The sequence below is a fragment of the Pinus tabuliformis genome, chromosome 8, assembly GCF_031772625.1.
Source record: "Pinus tabuliformis cultivar Carrire ecotype Pingquan chromosome 8, CPIR1, whole genome shotgun sequence".
Taxonomy (NCBI): Eukaryota; Viridiplantae; Streptophyta; class Pinopsida; order Pinales; family Pinaceae; genus Pinus; species Pinus tabuliformis.
Genome location: NC_142294.1, coordinates 665199717 through 665222291, shown reverse-complemented (window position 1 = coordinate 665222291; position 22575 = coordinate 665199717).

The following is a 22575-nucleotide window of genomic DNA, read 5'->3' as shown; positions in this document are numbered from 1 at the left end:
GGCTATCAAGAAACCTCATTCGTGAGCTTCTACAGGAAGTCTGCAGGGGTTCTAGAGGATGTTTCAGGAATTTCTACAGGATGTTCAGAAATTTCTACAGGATGTTTAAAAATTGGATTTTGGAGGATGGGTGAGTGAGGGAAGATGCATGAATGGATATGGAGGTAGGACAGGGGTCTGAAGTGGCCCAGGGACTAGTGGATGGAGTGGTGAGAAGGTGTAGATAGCTAAGTTGGCTCAAAGAACGCTGAAACAATGATGTACAAAAACTAGGGTTATGTGAGCAAATGTGGCAAACGTGAGGTAATGATTCTAAGTAGAGGGTGGAGTGGATGGTGCTGATGGAGAATAAGCAGATGAAGGAGTGGTACAGGTGCTCTGCAAGTCGTTTTTCCAATCTGAACCAACAAAGACTTGTAAATTCAAAGACCTAGTTAGGTTTACCTAATTTGCTAGCTGTCAGTAAAGAGAATGAACAGAAGTGTGACCTGAAATGAAACCATGTATTTTAACTCATGCAACTAAGCAAACGAAAGTCTGAACTTGTAACCAACTTCTACACATGAAGATCAAACACTAGTGATTGCATGGCAAAGCAAAATCAGTGTTTTTGTGGGCAGCAAAGTCATCCTTGTCACAGCTCCTGATCCCACTGAGGGAGAGGTGAAACCATAGATGTTTTTTGGCCCTTTTCTTGAAGCTTTTTCTGTTAACAACTGATCAACTAAATCTGAGCATGAAAAGTTATTTTACTCATCAAAAACAACCTCAATAACAAAACAAGATTTAAATCTAAATAGCAGATTTTATTCTAAGAACGCAGCAAAGACACATGAAAGTAAAAAAGGAGGTACTGGGCACTTGAGATGGGCCCAACCCCAAGAGCTACAACCTCCTAAGAGAGATTTAGAGCTGGTGCAAAGCTAGATTCATCTTTATTGAGCAAGAAATGTTACATTCCAAAAACTGTCCACAAGGAGAACTTGAAAATGTGCTGAAAGCAAAGCTAATCGACTACCTAAAAATGACTAAAAAAATGACTACAAAATGACTATAAAGTGACTATAAAGTGACTATAAAGTGACTAACAAAAATGACTAACTGAAATGACGCCCTAAGCCCTCTTATTTATACAAATTGAGGACCCCAACAGTCCTCCTAAACTTTAGGGACTCGGCTGCCCAAAACTTGCAATTAACAACAGTCCTACTTGACTTGCTTGGCTTCCCTTGTGTTAATTGATTTGGTGGCCCTTAAACTCCGAGCTGATGGTGGAGAATTCGAGGTAAGGGCCCATAAATGAAGGGGACACCTTCCTACAAATCCTCTCCCTTGTTCTCCCACGAATTTGGCTGCTAAGTGCTCATTAAAACCTTTTATTTTGTCTCCAAATTGACCAAAAAGACTACACAAAGCACCGATTAGACTTGTTGGCATAATGACTAACCCAATTCACTCTATTAGCATAAATATAATAAAAAACATGCAATAAACTAATGAGAATGGTGGATTAAGTCAAATTAGGAGGTTGAATGAGCCCATATAATTATCCATTTTTGGGGCTCATCAACCATCATAGATCAAATCATAAATCACATGTAACCATCATAAATCAAAACCATAGATCACATATAATCACCATATACCATAGTTGTAAATCACATGCATAATAAAACTAAAATAAAATTTTGATACTTATCCTTTCATCAATCCTTAGCTTCTGCCTTCGTCATTATTTCGTACACACTTGAGATTAGTTGCTACACTCAACAAACACCCAGTGTCTTCTCCTTAGCCATGTTCAGAGACACATAGTGTGCATCACACACATATAACCACACAACATACCACACCATGCAATACATGCATCTACACCTGATGTACAACACATACACCTACACCCAGTGTATACAATACAATGCATCCATCTATACCTGATGTGAAATATCACCCAATGCATGTACCTACACAAAGTACTACACAACGAGTACACATGCGCAATAATATGATTGCATGATGCATATACATAATACTGCATGCTCATAACAAAACATCGACGACATGCACACAATACCACACATACACCAGTACCATATGTACCATATGTACAACATGTACACAATACCACCTACACACTGCACCACCTGCACAACATGTTCACAACATCACATGTACATGGCGCCACCTGCACAACATGTACATAATGCCACATGTAGACTACACCACTATACAACGTGTACACAATACCACATGTACACAGCACCCCACACACGATGTGTATGCGACACCATATGTACATAGCATCACATGAACAATATGTACACAAAATTGTATGTTCATAGAACCCTATGTAAAACATGTATATGACACCACATGCTCACAACACCACTTGTACAATCATGCACACAACACCATATGTACATAGCACCATATGTACAACATGCACGCAACACCAAGTGTACATAACACTGCATATCTAACATGTAGATTGCATCATCTATACACAACACTACATATCCAACATGCACAAAGCACCATATGCACACACACCGCATATGCATCATGAAGATAGTACAATATGTATACAACACCCCATATGCAATATTTGAACAACCCTATTTGTACCATCCTGTACATAACATTGCAAAACAACATGTACACACACTATATATACATAACACTGCATGTGCACACATCATATATGAAACATCTACAACATATACCGTATATGCACAATAGTAATACCACACATCCAAAACCACTCTGTCCTTACCAAGAAACCTTGCTTCTGGTATCTCATCCATGCTTATCGTAGCATGTCACAAACCACACTACTTTCACTTTGCTGATGTATCCTTCAACATTACCTGTCATAACATAAACATAGGCACAATACAAGTATACAATATCAAATCATATCCACATGATGTTGTCCTCATATATTTATCGTGACTACTCTTCCCAATTGATTCCTCATAAGACTAGGGACCTCTTCATGTCATTCTCCTACATAAGCAATAATTCCTCCACAAGGATGATCCTTGACAACCCTATCAGACAATAACATAGATACATACATATATAATCATTAGCTTAAAACAATCATCATCCTATCAAAAAACGACATATATAAATACATACATGTATACATATATAAACATTAACATAATCATCATCATAACAAAATTGCCAGATAACACACGGTTTAGGTTAAGAGAAATTCCTTTATTCATGCAACACATGCACAACATTGAGGACAACAGTTCCTAACATAGCCAAGGCATATGATGCCTCAAATCCATTTACTTTACCTTTTCTTGTTGCCTTTCTCATTATCATACTGCTACTGTCCATTTATGACAATGAACCCAGCTAGTCCATCTGACTATCATAGCCTTACCTTCCGTTGTGCTTACTCACGCACTGAGCTTTTCTGAATCTTACATTACCTTTTGGCTACCACACAGCTCTCCTTGAGCTCCATCAACTTTCCTCTTTCCCAACCAATTCCCTAGACTCAAAACATAAAAGGCAAGAAAAGAAACAAATAAGAAGAAGACCATAAAAAACAATAACAACAAGACTCTACAAACAAAGTGGCATAGTTATGCACCAGACACAATCAAAATTGAAAATCAAGCGCGACAATGACAAAAGACCAAAAGCACAAGACTGACAACAAACACCCTGACTCAATCCCCATGGTTCCCAAGGAAAACTCAACCCGAGTCTTCTTCAAGATTTCATGGAAATTTCCTTTGCCATTCAATCCCTTGCATCATATTGCCATAAACACATAATTGTAAGTGCATATATAACATAACAATACACTAGTTTACCTTATCTTGTTGTTCCAAGCATATTGCTTGCAACTGAACACATCTATGCCATCTCTCAAGGAACTCTAATCCTTTGACAGATCCAATAGTAGCTAAATACTAGCTAATATACCTGTCAAGTGCATGTTCATGAATATAACACATATCCACATACTGTTAGACAAAATCAAGGTTAAGAATACTTCCTTTGTGCAAAGCACTCATTCGTTCAAAATTAGGGTTTCCAAACATAACCAAAGGAATCCTTGCCCAATTCCTTTCTTTTACCTTTTTACCTTGTTGGAATCGAGGCTTACTATATGCTGTCACACCACCCAACTGTTATTTATATAGACACATCAACTATTACCTTGTTAGGCTAATACTGACATGTTTCCTGCAACTGCTCACACATGCCAACCACATGTTCCAAATATCAAGACAATCATATTTATCAATTTGAAATCAAATTTTACGAACAATCATGTCATAATCCATAGTCATTAGACATAATGCTACAACTATCAACTACATTCAAGTACATATCAACTATCTCAACACATACATGTTAGTACAATCATCTTAAAACAAAATCATTTGAACACATACTCATATTAAGCAATTCATCAATCATTCAACCACTTGCAAACATACCATGTTAAATAAATCAACTAGGCACCAAACACTCAAACACCAAATAGACGTCATAATCAAGAATAAAGCACCAAGTATACTACATAAGCAACCTCATACCTTAGTGTACCTCAGGGGAGGCTATCTTGTCTGCACAATCAATCTAGGTTAGCATGATACAACTTCACAACATATCAATTTAAACATAAATCATGATATCCATAGTAGTAACTAACTAACATGTTCAAATCATAAGTTCATAAGCATTTTTCATTCATGCATAACAATCACATATGTATGATCAGTCTAGATTAGTACGACACCATATCAAAAATATGTTGACCCATACCTGAATATTACAACCATAACCATCTACATAGATCAAACCAGGTTAACACAATACATATAACATCAAGATCTTCAATGCAATGAGCATAACCATCACGCATATGACCAATCCAAATTAAAACATCCAAATCTCAATGAAATAACCCTAATCATCAATTTAATAGCATATAACAACAATAAGAAATGCATATGGTCACATGTTACTATCATTCATGACTATCCAACACATGTGCATATAACTATACTAATCAACTATCATCTATCATGTATGTAACCATAACATCAAAAGACATGTACATAAACCTAATGTATATAACCCTAATGCATATAACAATCCATTAACTAATATACCTGGATGTCGAACATACAATACTTGTATGACGATCTGATCTTACCCAAAAGTCCAATGTTGCAACCTCATTATGATGATCTACATCTCCTACTCTATCTCAGCCAAAACATTAGCATCATAACAACCAATAGCATCATGATGACCTAAATTGCATACAATGACTTCACAAGGCATGTTTGACCTACTATACATGCATAATCATAACCAAGACCATACATGCATAACAACTACATATACACACATAACAAATGAGTACCAAACCATATACACATCATTATAGCTAGAGTATAGTCATCAATGCATGACAATATCAACCACACAAGCCATGACCTCATGCATGACAACAACAACCACATCACGTGCACTTGATAACATGTGAACACTAACGTGCATAACAATGCATAATCAATCATACACACATGACAAAATACTCCACGACAACACCTTCAACCTTCACATGGCTACATCACTACAACCATGATCAAAACCATGCAAGGGAAACAAGCACATGGACTACAACACAAGAGACACACATGAAACCGACATGAATGCATGAACAACACACAGCCCGACGAGAGTGCAACCATCCTCTGATACCACTCTGTAACACCCTCCTCCCACATCTACCCAAGCAACTATCCAGCCAGGTTAAACATGCGATGAGAGGCCACTATGATAAGATTCAACCTCCTTGGTGACTTTAAGGAAATGGAATCGATGGAACATCACATACAGTCATCCAACATCATCCAAATAGCCTTAAGGAGACAATTCAGTTACTCAGACTGCCTATCCCTGGGTCCCACTGTTGATCCAGGTGGATATTTGTGGCCACCTGCCAATTCCACTTGGACCCCCACCATTGTTTCTTTCAATTTTTCAATTTCCTTAATTGTAGCACAATTTACTATTTTGAGTAGTTTTTCGGGTCCTGAACTTTTGGAGCGGTTTTGAGGCCTTAAACGAAATTTTTTGGGAAATCTGGTAGCAACATCTGTCAATGGACTGATGTTTCTCTTCCCAAAGTTGCATTCCCCGGATAGATATTTCTAACAAGGTATTGTGTGCGTTAAACGAAGATCATATGCCAAAGTTACGACCCCGGGAAGTTGATGTACCAATTTACCTAAAACGGGGCCCATAGTTTGGTGCTTCATCTCCTAGGTTAGGTTTTTGGATGTTTGGGGTTTTTTTTTGTTTCTCAATAATAAATAGGCCTTTGAGCCTCACTGTAAGACAGTTCAGAGGCATGTAGCCGCCACATCTCTTCCCAGAGATAAGCTACCATCGCCCTAGCTAGTTTATTTCCATTTATGTTTGTAAGCATATTTCAGGATTTTACAGTAATGAAATGAAGTATTATTTCTACTGCATCTCTGTATGTATGGTTATATCTATAATTTGTTGCGTCCCTATTTAAATCCGGATCAATGGTATTAGAGCCATTTTCTCTTTCTCTGTCTTTCTTTGCATGTCCCCAACGAGGTCGGGATATAAGGATTTAGGGCTTGAACTGGTCAAACCTTTGCAAGACTAGCCTCACAAATCTCGATGGCCTCCCATGGTGGATGAAAAGAAAGACGACGGAGCAGGAGATCCTATCAAAATCTTTCTCGAAGAGGCCCTCGAGTGACAAAGGAACGCGATGAATGACAACTTTGCCCAGATCCTTCAGCGGCTACCCAGGGGTGACACATCTACTTCCAGCAGCTACTATGGAAATGCCACACCCTTTAAGGTACATGTTAACTTTGACATTCCCATATTTGAGGGTCAGATAGATGTAGACACCGTAGATAAATGGTTAAATCCGCTAGAAGGGTATTTCTCTCTTCATGATTTTTCTTGCTGGGAAAAGATTACTTTTGCTCTTCTAAAAGCTACCCCCCATGTTAAGGACTGGTGGGAAACCTACTGCGAGCAGAAGGATGAAAGTATGGCCTCACTATTTTCAGCTGCACCCACTTGGAATTCATTATGGGTTGCCATCAAGGAGCAGTACTACCCTGTCAGAAGCTATGAGGATCAATACATAAAGTGGACCATGCTGCAGCAGGGAAGGGATCAAGATGTGCCAGAGTTTAGCAATATTTTCCATACCCTTCACACAAAGTTGGGTATCAAGGATTCGGAGTAGCATTTGGTACTCAAATACTGCGGCTGCCTGCATAAGTACATCGAGGACAAAATAGAATTCTTGAACATCTGCTCACTTGGCATGGCATACCGATATGTCGTCAAGATCGAGAAAAAGTTTAAACACAAGAAGAGAGACATTGGATCTGTGAATCTGAAGCAAGGGAAAAGTGGCCCCAAACAGCAGAACAAAGGACAAATCCAAGGCAGGGCGGCCCAAGACAACTTGCCAAAGTTGCAAGCAAATAACAACACCGCAAATCCAAAAAAGCATTGGGAAAGTGGTGTGAGTTCCATAAGAGCTCCACTCACAACACAAGTGAGTGTCGGGCCAAGAAGTCACTGGTGGTCGAGCTAAAGGTTTCAAAATCAGATGCATGTTTCGACTCTGAGTCAGAACCCAACAAGGGGAATGACAAAGGGAATCAGATTATCAATGCGGAGTCCAATGCCACCATTGCCACCATGAAGATCCAGAAGGAGGAACCTGAAGATCCAAAGGAGGAGGAGCGCCTCTTCCACTCCTAGATGTAGGTAAATGGCTTCCCGCTACAGTTCACTATCGATAGTGACAGCCAAAAGAACCTCATTTTGGTAGAGGTCATGAAGCAACTAGTCTTACCGACCAAAGCACATCCACAACCGTACACCATCGGGTGGCTTCACTAAGGACAAGATCTTTGCGTGAGCCAGCAGTTTTGGCTTCCATACAACATCAAGCCGTTCACGGATGAGGTCTTGTGTCACGTTTCTCCCCTTGATGTTTGAGATGTATTATTAGGCTAACCATAGTTGTGGAAGCAACATGCTATGTATGAATCAAGGCCTCATGCTATTATTGTTACTTTGGGAAATAAGTTGTACAGGATACCAGAGGTAGCACTGCCTACCGCCATCTATTTGGTTACTACAAAATAATACAGTAAGCTCATTTCCAAAACTGGGATACGCCCTCAAGGAAAGAAGAAGATGGTGGCCACGACCTCCAGACAGGGGCCCTCCCCACGACAACTACAGATGGACAAGGTCGTGGAGGAGTACAAGGACATCTTCACCTCCCCTATAGGGGTTCCTCTGCACTATCAGGTCAAGCACTCCATCAATCTGACCCTGGGTGTGCTACTGCCCAATGGACCAATCTATTGATGCTCCATTCTGGATAACGATGAAATAAAGACGTAGATTCAGGAGCTACTACAGAAAGGTCACATTCGTCCGAGTTAATCGCCATGTGGGAGCCCGATCATGTTGGTACAGAAGAAGGATGGGACTTGAAGACTCTGTATTGACTATCGGGCACCGAACAAGATCACTATCCGTAATAGGTGCCTAATCCCATGAATTGATGACCTCTTGGACCAACTAAAGGGGGAAACATATTTCCACAAGATTGATTTGAAGTTAGGATATCACTAGGTACCAATCGAACCCTCTGATGTGTGGAAGATTGCCTTTAAAGCCAAGGAGGGCCTTTTCAAATGGTTGGTTATGCCTTTCGGGTTGACGAATTCTCCTACAACCTTCATGAGGCTAATGGATGACATATTACGGCCATTCACCAACTCATTTATAGTGGTATACTTGGATGACATCCCGATCTTCAGCCATAGCTGGGAAGAGCAGCTCCACCACATCTGACAGGTTCTCCAAACACTACGGCAACACAAGTTATGTGCCAATTTGGAGAAATGCACTTTTGGCATGACCCAGGTTTAGTATCTAGGATACATTATTGATGAACGGGGGGTGCATTTGGATCCAAGCAAGATCCAAGTCATTCGGGATTGGCCATCTCCAACCACTCTGATAGAGCTCCGCAACTTTTTGGGTCTTGCCAACTTCTACCGCAGGTTCGTGTCAGGATTTTCCATATCACTTGGCCCTTGAGTCAAGTCACCAAGGGAGGAGCAAAAGCAAAATTATTTTGGTCTGAATCTCAACATAAGGCATTCATAGAGTTGAAACATCACCTCTGCTCGGCACCAGTGCTCGTGTTGGCTTAGTGGGGCCTAACCCAGGTTCAGAAGTGATTTAGCCAAGCAAATCCCGATACTACTGGCCCTTTTAGCAACAGTCTGTGGAGCGTGGACTGAGGTCTCACCCGAAGTAGTATGGGAGGGTGTTGGAACCAGGTTTCCGCACCCTAGGGATGTCTGATATGCGGTGCTAGGGACGCAATCTAGCCTTAGCGCTTACTGGGCTATGCGCACCCGCAGGTGTGTTGCATCTTGTGTCACTGTCTTCACGCAGCTCTAACCGCAACGTGACCTATGTTGATTATCCAAGTCTTCCTTAATTAGGTTATGTTCGCTTAATTACTTAGAATATTTTCATGCATAAACATTTAGACAAGTGTTTATCAAGCGTGCGTATATAAATAAACAGATAACCCTTAATGCATAATATCAAAAATATAGATCCACGACCAGAGGCACAATATTCTGAATCCAACTTATCTTTATTAATGATCTTTTCAAGTTCAGTTCAAGTATAGACCTAACTCTGCCTTGCGCACTCAGTTGTAAGGGTCTGCACACTAAGCTGTGGACTCTACTAGGCCTCTGCGCACTTAGCTGCAGAGCCTCTTCCTACTACTATGACCCAATACACTTCAGATCCACTTCTATTCTCTAACCATGCCTTCGCATCTATCTACTTACTTCTTCAAAAAAAAGACTTCGTTTAGGCTTAGAGCCTTGCTCTATTTATACAATCCCATGGTCTGTAGACCATGGGTAGGTCGACATAACTTTACATTATTTTACAATTCTTAGGGCAGACAACCCTATGACTCATCCTAGACTTCCACGCTCATACTTCACAGAGTATTTACATGACATTGACCAAAACTAGTACTTTAAGCCCCCAAAACATGCTATGGGGGGGTCCGCTACCCAACAGGCCCCCAACACGATCATCGTGACTCGTCCCGATTCACTGTGCGGCAATCCTGGCACGGAGCCCTTCCAACTATGTCTAGGCTACGCGAAGGTCCATAGCGCATTGCTCTACCCTCTACTGGATCTGCTCTACTCATTTGGCTGAATATTCGCTGTGAGGGGAAAATCCCTGTCTTAAAGCATGCATTACTTTCATCTGTGCGAGCTTTCTTTCAATGTCAGTGGTGATGAGGAAGGCCTCATCAATCCAAGGCTAGACGCGTGCTTTAAGTACTGCCTCTTTTTGGTGTGCTGCATCCACTTGCTCCTTCAATGCCTGTGCTTGTTGTAGCTTCGCGAGCCGCTGGTTCAGGACTACTACCTGTGCCATCCTGCACACACTATCATATTGCATTTGAAGCTCCCACACCTCTGTTTCCAAGCGCTGTATGGTGGGGTCCTCTTGTAAGGAAGTGAGGACCCCGAAGGATTCTTCCAACATAGTGGTACAGGTCTACACTGCCTATCCTATTTCCTCCAGCCCCTTTTGGATAGTGCCAGCATGCTGTTCCCGAACTTTCAGGGGCATGGATGACTGTGTCTTTAATCGCAGTTCAGCAATCTGAAGGTTGAGGTCTAGCTGGATCCTCATTGCTTCCTCCTTTGCCTTGCAGAATCCACTAGCCAATTTGTGAATCTGCACTCCTATTGGTAGGTTTGTCGCAATTTGTAGCTTTGGGGCACGACGACATGCTTCCTCTACTATCTGCTCCACCTGCTGATTTTGTGCCAGTGCTTCATCACGTTGTAGGCTAAGCTGCTCGATGTTGATTCACTATTCACTGAGAATTTGCACTGCACATCCTTCCCTAGCGCGGAGTTCTAGTGTTGCTCCGTCCTCCAGGTGGTATAATATATCCTGTGGAAGGGCAACAAAGGTTAGGCCAAGTCCCTTGATTTGTCCCACTGCGGCTTTGTCCTCCATGGTGTCTGCGGTCAGTGCTCCTTCTGACAGCACAATGGTGTTACCTATTTTGGCCCACAACAACTGCTCTGTTGCCGATGTACCCATGGCATTGTAGGTAACGACCGTTCCTTCTTGTGGGGGCCACACCTGAAGTCCCTGCAGTTGCACCTGAGGGCCCCCAACACAGTCTGTTGCTCTGTCATTGCTTCCTGGAGCACTTCCTTAGGGACCTCACATACTGTGTCACCGATGTTGTATAGGTCACCCTCTATCAGTGTAATAGGCTCACCATCTAGTTTGGAAGCCTTGGTCTTCTTTCTAGGCCCTGTTCGTTTCGTACCAGGCAGTCATTTCAGTTGTGTAGATGGTGTGCTTGGGTCCGCACCTTCCACTATGTCATCTATCCCTTGTCCTGTGGTCAGGTTTGGGCCTCTTTCCTCCTATGTTGTGATGGTCCCAATTGCTAGTGTTGCTGCTATTTTTTCGGCAGCCTTGGTCTATTCTGCGACGGCTTTCGCTGCCTCGTGGGAAGCCCTTACCTCCTCAGTGAACTTCTCATTGCACTTTTGCTGTGCCAGTAGCTTGGTGGCATCCTTCTATTTTTGTATCTGTGTCTCATCGCACGCCGCCAGATCTGGGGCACGACACTCGGGTGGGCATGAGTTGAGCACAGCGAACACAACATCATCGATCGTGATGATGGGGAGTTTGGTCCAGTTTTACTCAGGATCCTTCCGCACCTTGATATACACATTGTACATATCCGCCTTAAAGTCTTCAAAGCTCCACAGACTGTCATACACCATGGGGGATAGGCGGGACCTTTTGTTGATCCATATCCGGATTCTTGCCTCCATGAGTATCCAAAAGATCTTGGTCTCGTAGATTCTCATGGTGTCCTTTGTTGCCCAGAGCGATGCGTATTTTTTTTCCTCTGGAAAGTCTTGTTCAAGAGGAGGAAACTGACTTCCCTCGGGCAATTCCCCTACAACCAACAAGATGGATAAAAGCAACCACGTGTAGTGGAAGGTCTTACCCTACTCCTGGGCCTCCTTATAGTTCGTTAGAAACTCCTCGCAGAGGAACTGCGCCAAGTTGAACTGTACCCCTTCTGTGCACTGTTCAGCTAGCACGATGACCGTCGCTGGTACCTCGTTGCCACGACATTTTCTCATCACTTTTGCTACTAGCAGCTGGGTGGCTATGCACACCCCTTTGTCTTGAATGCTATTAATTATGTAGCCCCTCTCCTTTTTCTCCAACTTGTATTTCTTTTTCATGGCCTCTACGAGCGCCAAATCTTCGCTTTTTCCAGCTATGTCTGTGGGGTCCCTTCCCATACAGGGAAGCCGAGAAATCCTGTGAATAAGCTCCGCCATGATGGGAATAGGCTCCTCTAGCCACAAGTACCCATCATGCACCAGCCAAAGCAGTTTCCTGATGACAAAGATCATGATTGGTGCTCGGTGAAAGTGTGGAATCCATAGAAGGTGGAGTAGCCCGGCCTCTTCCACACTGTGCAGCCATTTCTGTGGCTCTAGCACTGTAACTGACGACTCCTTGCTCTGTTTCATGAGTTGGCTAGTCTCCAAATCTGGGAACTTTTCGCTGTCCACGATGTCCCATTCTTCAAATTTCATTGTGGGCACAAGGCCCAGAACCAAACCTTCAAACAGAATTCCCTCTAGGAGGAGTGAGGTTTGGAGTGTGCTCTTAATGACATCCAAATATTTGGGTACTTTTACTCTCCCTTTCCGTGGAGGGACATACTTGGGCAGTTTTGCTGCAGCACGCACTGGCTGAATGTCTTCCTCCATTTCTTCACCTACCTCGATCTCTTCTACAAATGCCTGCAGATCCTCCTCCTCATCATCTGTCTCAAGATTAACAACCTTGCCCTTGTCTTCCATAGACAATTTACCAAACCGCAAATTCTGCGGAGACATACGGACCGGTCCTGCTACTTGTGGATCTCTTTTGGGCCTCGATCTCCGGGGTGATTTTTGAATTTCCGGTGTATCCCCCACTGGCGGCGTAGGGCTCTACTTGGCTCCCTTGGTTGTCGACATCATTTTGTTCAGGAAGTCCTACGTCTCCTTCAACAATGTCTCAAACACTGAACTTGCTCTAATAGCCTCTAAATTTGTAGGGTCCATACTCAATTGATAACACAACAACTGAACTCTCAAGATGCCAAAGCATTGTTCGGTGGATAAATACCGGTGATTTATAGGCCCTTTTGAATTCAAATTCCATTGTTCCCCCCTTATTCGGCTTATTAATGTGAGATTGGCAGTAGATCGTCCCAAATCTAGTTCTGACTTCATGTCTTAATTTCCTGCCGCCCGCTCCTCGTTGCCTTAAATTGGACGTCTTGTCATGAACAGTGACACCAACAGTCACTTCCCAGCCTACCTATGTGGCAGTGTAGCCCCCTATGCACGGGTGCGTCCCTTGTGGCATACTGATTCGGCGCGCAACCTCCTTGTCGCAGAGCTCCCCGACAGACACTTTTATGGTCCTGCGCTCTCTTTCAATTGTTTGGAGCGCTGAGACTGTGCTTCCTATGGATAGTCAGGTGGTTGTACCACCTGTGCGAAGCTTCAATTTACCTTCTAGCCCAGTCTGTGGGCACTCCTCAATCACCCTCATGGTAGTCAGTGCCTTGCATTCTTGCTTGTACAGTGCACTCCCTTGGTTACTTTGCCTGGTAAGGTGCAGTCGTAGCTATGGTAGTAGAGCCACAAATTCTTGGTAGAAATTTTCTAATCTAGTAGTATGGTTGACTGTATTTTATCCTATCATTCTTAGTTTCGCGGCACAACTTGCTGGCATGATTTCGGTTTCTAGTTTGTTGATTTCCTTGTCCATTAACATGCTCTTCCTCCTCAGCCATACCCGATCTTCTTTGAGTTTGCGAAGTTCAAGGTCCCCTCGCCGGATGGCTTTCCGACTCTGCAGATGATCATCCTCGTGCGACTGCATAATTCCTTCATACTGGGCCTCATGTACGGTCTCAACTATGGGAGCTACTACAGGAGGGTTCCTTCGTTTCAAAACTATGGTCTCCACTCCGCTCTTCAACTTCGGAATCATCTCTGCGCTCAAGTATTCTTAGGTCCCAATCGTATCGTCGTGCCTGGTGAACTTTGTTCAGGATCCCGCACACCTTCTGGAATGCTTCTCTGTGGAACATTTGTGGTGTGTGTCGCCTTTCCTGCTGTTGCGTCGCGTTCTAATTCTCGATCCTGAGTTCGGGTTGTGCGTGTGCGCATGTTTGTGCCCATCGAGGCAGGCGGGCGCGCAAGCTGCTCCACCCTGGCTGATTGGCTCTTGTTCAAGGCTGGGGGTTTGCAAACCATAGGCGTATCATCCTTCTACATCCATGCTAGTCCTTAAACTTGCCTTGATGTGTACTCCACCATCATGTGGGTGTTTCACGCAGTGCCCATTTCAATGCATCGAACCACTGCTGTTTTAGTACTGCGCTTTCAAATTTGCTTAAGAATTCCTCCACCACTGTCAATCCATTGTATGTCAACAGCTCTCCTGCCATTGTTGTCACACAACGCAGTGATCTAATTATCACGTTGCAATTCAGGGTTGTCACTTCATTCAACCGATTTTGCCAGCACTCTACTTCTTCATCTGAATCCGAAGTGTAGGAGCTTTAACACTCCCACAAGATTCTCCCATCTGCAGTCAGATTCATGCAATCCTTGTCTCGTGCCATTATTATAAATACAATCTAGCTCATCATTGTGCACAGGTTCAATATAGCACGCTCCTTCGGCTGGGTCCAGCAGGACTACTACGCGTAGTGACTTCTTCTTGAATATCATCTTCCGCTTCTTCAGGTTGATGACTCCATTCATATCGGTAGCCCAGTCTATTCCTAACAACGCAGGATAGGGATTTCTGTCATCGACAATCTCTATCACTTCAAAATCAGTCTGTGTGCTCACGCCTTCAATATCAACTCTTACCCCTTGCAACCTTCCCATGGGAAAAATATTCTATTGGTTCGGCATCTGTAATTGAATAGGAGACCATTGTAACATGGGCCTACCCATGCGTTCCCATGTTTGCTTCGGTAACACATTTGCGTCCGAACCCAGATCTAGGATTACCTAATCCATTTCATACTCACTAATCTACGCAGTCAATCTCATTTTACCTCCCTGTGTGTAATGCATGCTTCCCTAATTTTTGGACTACGTGTGGTTCTCCTGACCCCGCGCACCTGGTGATCAGCTCTTGTAGTCCCTTAACTGCCTTGTTATCGCGCATTAGTTTCATGCATGTCTCCAGAAAGGTAGTAAGCATTGAAGGATCCATTCCTAGCTCTAGTTGATCCTTACTACCTGAAATGGAGGCCTCCGTGAAACTCTTCTTAGCTTCCATGAACATCTCCTTTGCGCATTCTAAGTCAAACTCAGGTTCCTTTGCAGGAGCCTTGTGAACCCATGTATCTTCTTCTGGTTGCTTCCCCTTATCCTCTCCCATGGTCACATCGCTTCTTAGCATCATGTTTACATTCGGGTCTTCTTCGCACGGTTCAGACCTCATCATTTGTATATTCTGAGTCGGAGGAGGCTGGAATACCCCTTTTTCGTGCATCTGTGTGATCAATGTAGGATAGTCTATTGTTTCATGATCAAATTGGGCACAATATGAATAGGATACCCTCGTCAGGTTGGTGCAATCGTGGGCATAGTGCCCTGGTCCTCTGCAATTGTAACAAATCAACTATCCGCGACCCCTTCCTGGTCCCATTCCTCCTTGTCCTCAACCTCGCAGCTGAAATCAAGCGCGCCCCATCCCCACAGCTGGGTCGAGGGCTTGTGTTTCTGTCTGCATCCTATAGGTTGGCATCCAATCCATCATTAGCTCATAGCTACGACAAGTGTGCTCGTTGTGGCCTACCGACCTGCAGAAATTACAAAAGAACTGCTAGGGAGTCTGTGTATACTTCTGCAACAAATGACAATTATCCGTCATGTGTTTTCCTCCTATATGACAGATCGTGCACCATAACATGGGTGTCGCACTCATCCCTGCCTGTACCTCTGGTCTCAACGGCATTGGCCCCCCTCCTGCCAAATAGTTTGTGAAAACTGGACAGTGATCCTTGTCATGACTCTGGCCTTTACATTTTATGCACCATACCTCCTCACGCGCCTCTAGCCATGGTGCCCTATCCTACTTCAAACTTTGCATTTCCAGGCATAGATTTTGTATTTGCACGTAGATTTGTTGAAATCCCAACCCGAGGTCTTGTATCGAGGTCTCATGCAACCCCAGGGACATTTCCAATGCTTTAGCCTGGGTGGAAAGTTTCTGTTGTGACAGCGTCGTCCTCAAGTGCGGTGTCAGAGATGCCAAAAACCATGCACGATGCTGTGCATCCGTTTGTGTCATATTGGCCTCATGGATTGTACTCTTCAGTCTTTGGTCCAGATCCCAGGGGGTCTCACCTAGAAGCATCGCAATCTCTTTAAACCCGATGATTGACTATGTCTTTGATTTCGGCCAGCTAAATTCTCTATTCAGCGCATTCTGGATCTCTGCTATCCCTGTGTTTGGGTGGTCGTTATAGTGCTTGAGATACCATGTCAATGCGCAATCCTGCAACGCGCTCACCAATGTAGCCTTCTTAATATTGTCGTCCGTGACACCTTGTGCTTCCCATACTGCTCTTACCATGACCCAAAATTGGTCCAGATCTTCATTCCCTACCCCTTTGAATACTGGTAATTTGATCACGTTTGTCGTACTGAACTGTGGAGGTGGTGGAGGTGGAGTGGGTGGAGATGGAGGTGAGGGAGGTGAAGCAGGTGGTGGCATGGGTGGCGGTGGTAACTGCGGAATACACTACCTTATCAAACTGACCGCGCTTCTCAGAGAGACCTTAGTGAGCTCTTCTTTTCTTTCTCGTGAAGGTGAGATTAAGGGATTGTTTCCTAATTCTTCGCTGCTTTTGTAGATCTTTCCACTCCACGTTGTCCCAAACATTAATGTATTCTCATGACTCTCTTTTCACACAATAACATCTTAATCCAAGTATTTAAAGACTTAATATACTTACCTCACGGTCATTTGAGAAAGCGTTGTTCTGCTTCGTTGTAGCTCATGGTCATGTCTACCAGAAACTCAGTGATAAATCTCCCTATTATCCGATCGAGTCAATGGTCCACAACTCATGCGATCTTATCTTTTGATGCCTCTAGTCTATGCACTAGTTCTAAAGTCCACACTATTGGTTTGTTGAGCTTAGACCTTCCTTCGTTGTCGGATAACCTCACAATCCACTCATACAGTTCAGAAGGAAAGGATGGAAAGAAAATCTTGTGGATTTCTGTATACACGTAGCGATCCAGCCACTTTTTCTCAGATACTTGCGGAGTTTTGTTTTCCTATGTCATGAACTCGTGAATCTTCTTGTCTAACCACTCTTCAATTTCCTTCTTTGTTGGGTTCCAGTGGCATGACATCAGACATCCCTTAGGCAGATCCTGGTCTCGGTAATGGAACCATTTTTTGGCTTAGTGGGGCTTGACCCAGGTTCAAAAGTGATTTAGCCAAGCAAATCCCAGTACTACTGGCCCTTTCGGCAACAGTCCGCAGAGCATGGACTGAGGTCTCACCCACAGTAGTATGGGAGGGTGCTGGAACGAGGTTTCTGCACCCTAGGGATCTCTGATATGCAGTGCTAGGGACGTGAACCAGCCTTAGCGCTTATTGGGCTATGCGCACCCACAGGCCCATTGCGTCCCATGTTACTGTCTTTGCGTAGCTCTAACTGTAGCGCAACTCGTGTTGATTATCTAAGTCTTCCTTAATTAGGTTTCGTTCACTTAATTACTTAGAATATTTTCATACATAAACATTCAGACAAGTGTGTATCAAGTGCATGTATATAAATAAACAGATAACCCTTAATGCATAATATCAAAAATATAGATCCAAGACCAGATGCACAATATTTCTAATCCGACTTCTCTTTATTAATGATCTTTTCAAGCTCAGTTCAAGTATAGACCTGACTTTGCCCTATGCACTCAGTTGAAAGTGTCTGCACACTCAGCTGCGGACTCTACTAGGCCTCTGTACACTTAGCTACAGAGCCTCTTCTTACTACTACGACCCAATACACTTCACATCCACTTCTATTCTCTAACCATGCCTTCGCATCTATCTACTTACTTCTTCAAGAAAAAGACTTCCTTTACACTTAGAGCCTTACTCTATTTATACAATCCCATGGTCCATAGACCATGGGTAGGCCGACACAACTTTACATTATTTTACAATTCTTAGGGCAGACAACCCTATGACTCATCCTAGTCTTTCACGCTCCGTGCTTGTACTTCGCGGAGTCTTTACATGACGTTGACCAAAACTGGGGCTTTAAGCCCCAAAAACATGCTTTGGGGGTGTCCGCCTCTTCTCAGCACCATTGCTCGCATTACCAGACTTGCAACAACCATTTAGGGTTGAGAAAAATGCCTCTGACTATGACATTGGGGTAGTCCTTACTCAACACGGGCATCCAGTGGCATATCACAGTGAGACACTCTCAGGAATAGTCTGGAAGTATCCCAGTTATGACAGAGAGATGTATTCCATTATGTAGGCCTGCCGACAATGGAAGCATTACATTTTGGGGAAGGAAACGGTCATCCACACAGACCACCGGCCCCTGCAGTTCATACAGACCCAAGGGAAATTGCAGAATGATTACCATTAGAAGTGGTCCACATACTTGCAATAGTTCGATTTGAATATCAAGTATAAGAAGGGAAACACCAATAATGTTGTAGATTTCCTCAGTCGACCAATGATCATGGCATTAATCACTATGCTGGACTCTTATGGCCACGAGACTTCTAATTGGCCACTTCTCTAGAAAAGTGACCCAGAATTTGGCCACACATACTAGACACTCTTGGAGGGTCAGCATGTTCTAGATTTCCACCTCCAGTATGCCCTGTTATGTCACCTAGGTCACCGTTGTGTTCCTTCAAGTGAGCGTGCCAAGATGATTTGGGAAGCACACTAGAGTCGGGCTACTGGGAATTTCATGGTTGAGAAAATGGTGGCAGTACTGCATAAGTATTTCTATTGGATGAATCTTTGACAGGATGTTGGGAAGTACATCAAATCATGCATTACCTGCGCCATTGCCAAACAACCATGAAGAAGCAAGGCCTCTATACCCTGATGCCTACCCCTAGTTGACCTTGGGAATCCATCTCCATGGATTACATGTCGGGCCTTCCTTCTACTAAGCATGGAAACAACTGTGTTTTTATGGTCATCGATAAGTTCTTGAAGATGGCCATTATGGCGGCCTACAAGAAGAATATCACAGCAAAAGCCATTGCTAAACTCTTCTTTGAACGAGTGTGGGTACACTTTGGGATCCCCATTCTATCATCTTAGATCGGGGTAGCAGGTTCCTCATTACATTTTGGTCCAGTCTCTGGTTGATGCTGGACACCAAACTCACTAAGTCCACAGCCTTCCATCCCCAAATTGATGGCCCGACAGTGGTTGTCAACAGGATGATCGTACACATCCTGTGCATGTACAACTCAAATAATCCACACACATGGGATGAAACCCTCCCCTATGTTCAACACAACTATAACCGAGCTCTCCACAGCTCGACTGGACATAACCCTTTTCAGGTGGGCTCGGGATTCCACCCATTATGTCCCATTGATGTGGCCATGCCATTTGTAGCTACTTAGGCAGATTCAGATAATGTCCAGTCTGAAACAGATAAGGCAAACAACTTCATTGAGCACATCCAACATAGTTTCCAGCAGGTCTATGACATTCTGGAGAAATCAAATGCCAAGTACAAGCAATGACATCATCAACATTGGGTGCCACACAAGTTTCAGGTCGGCGACAAAGTTTGGTTGCATTTGTGAAAGGAATGCCTTACCGGAGCCTATCGGAAACTCAGACCACTATGATATGCTCCTTACACCATTACCAAGGCTGTGGGAGACATTACATTTGAGCTCAGCATTCCCCCATTCCTTGGCCTACACCTAGTGTTCAATGTGGACCGCCTTCGGCCATACTTTTGACCGTTACTAAACACATCCGACATTGTAGAAAAACTCACACCCATAGAGTTAAATCTAGATTGCATGGAACAAGCTGCAACTGATTGGAACATGAACACATAGATCAAGCACACTCGCCAGTAGAAGATCCAACTATGTCGAGTTGTCAAAGAAGGCCAACTCCTTCACCAGGGACCAAGTTCAGCAGAAGTTTCCTCATCTCATGGAGGAACTCAATGCAATGGGGACCATTGCTTCCTAAGGGGGGAGGAATGATCTAGGTGGATATTGGTGGCCACTTGCCAATTCCTCTTGGACCCCCACCATTGTTTCTTTCAGTTTTTCAGTTTCCTTAATTGTAGCATAGTTTACTATTTTTAGCAGTTTTTCGGGTCCTGAACTTCTGGAGCCGTTTTGAGGCCCTAAATGACGTTTTTTAGGAAATTTGGGAGCAACATGGGTCCATGGACCGATGTTCCTCTTCCCATAGTTGTAGCCCTGAGATATATCTTTCTAACGAGGTATTGTGCACGTCAAACAAAGATCATATGCCAAAGTTACAACCCCAGGAAGTTGATGTACCAATTTACCTAAAACGAGGCCCATAGTTTAGCGCTTCATCTCCTAGGGTTAGGTTTTTGGATGTTTAGGGTTTTCTATTGTTTTTGAACAATAAATAGGCCTTCGAGCCTCATTGTAATACAATTCATAGGCATGTAGCCACCACATCTCTTCTCAGAGATACGCTACCATCGCCCTAGCTAGTTTATTTCCATTTCTGTTTGTAAGCATATTTCAAGATTTTACAGTAATGAAATGAAGTATTATTTTTGCCGCATCTCTGTATGTATGGTTATATTTGTAATTTATTGCGTTCCTATTTAAATCTGGATCAACTACTATTTGAGAGACTTAAGGGCAAGGTAACACTCCCTAGACACTACCCAGGCTAGTTAGTTTTAGGACTAACGCTCCCTAGACACTGCCTAGGTGCCTTATAATGCTTCCTAGACACTGCCCAAGCGAGTTAGCCTAAGCAAGTTACTTTCAACACTAATGCTGGCATTCCAGGATTTGAGCCACCTTTTTCAGCCCAAAGCCCAGGACACTACCCATATTGAAATGATCACTTAGAATTAGTAAGGATGCAAGGAAACAATGATGCAAAAGCAATAATATGAACAAGATCATCACCAGACCCCTACTAGCCATGACAAACATTTCGTCAAACATATCATCAATATGTAACCTACAGGTGTAAATAACAAAATTAAGTGTAGGGATCTCATAGTTATCTGAAAATCGCTATGAACCATTGTTCCCTCATTGCATTTGCTGCATTATCCTCCATTAACTCATTAACACATTATCCGTTCATATACAAGTAAAAACATGCTGAGAGACATACATAGCTGTTGTCATGAAATGTGCATAGAACCAACACAATAGGAACATAAATATGATAAACATATTAGCCATCAAATCCATAAATAAATTAGTACGTTTACACATGAAAATCAAGGGAATGGATTTCTCATTAATGAATTTAATGAACCAACAAGAGATTGGACTACCACGTTCCACCCGACCGTAGAATGGTTGAGCCAAATCTCTCTTTAGCCATTCACCCCCGTGCCATATTCCAAGCATGAATGTGGGATCTCATAGAACACATCAATCAAAACTCATCAAGGGATTCCAATGGCCATCCACCTCAACCCATCAAATAGTGATTCCACCTCGCGGTTGGACATCACCAAAACCATCATCAGATTGGTCTCAATCCAAGCCTTCCAATGCCTCCAGATCATTTGTCCAACCAAGGCTTCCAGAACTAGTAAGTCAACCCACAACTTATATAGGGCTTCCAGAACTAGTAACTCAACCCACAACTTATACATCACTTCCAGAGTGTTTGTCCAACAAAGGCTCCCAGGACTAATAACTCAACCCACCAAGGGCTTCCAGAGCATTTGTCCAACCAGGGCTTCCAAGATTAGTAACTCAACCCAAGCTGTTACAGGGCTTCTAGAGAGTTTGCTCAACCAGGGCTTCTAGGACTAGTAACTCAACCCAAGCTATTACAGGGTTTCTAGAGTGTTTGTTGAACCAGGGCTTCCAGGTCTAATAACTCAACCCAAGCTAAGGAAACATGAGAACCAACCAAAACAAAGTAATGAAAGTAAACCCACAATCATGATGGCTATCTAGGAAATGGCAAGGCTAGGAAATCCATTGTCAACCTCGGCCATCCTCCATGCCAATGATAGATCATAACTAAGAAACCACATTCATGTGCCATGCATGTGAAAACTAGTGAAGAAATCATACATGCAACTTATTACCTACAAGAAAATCT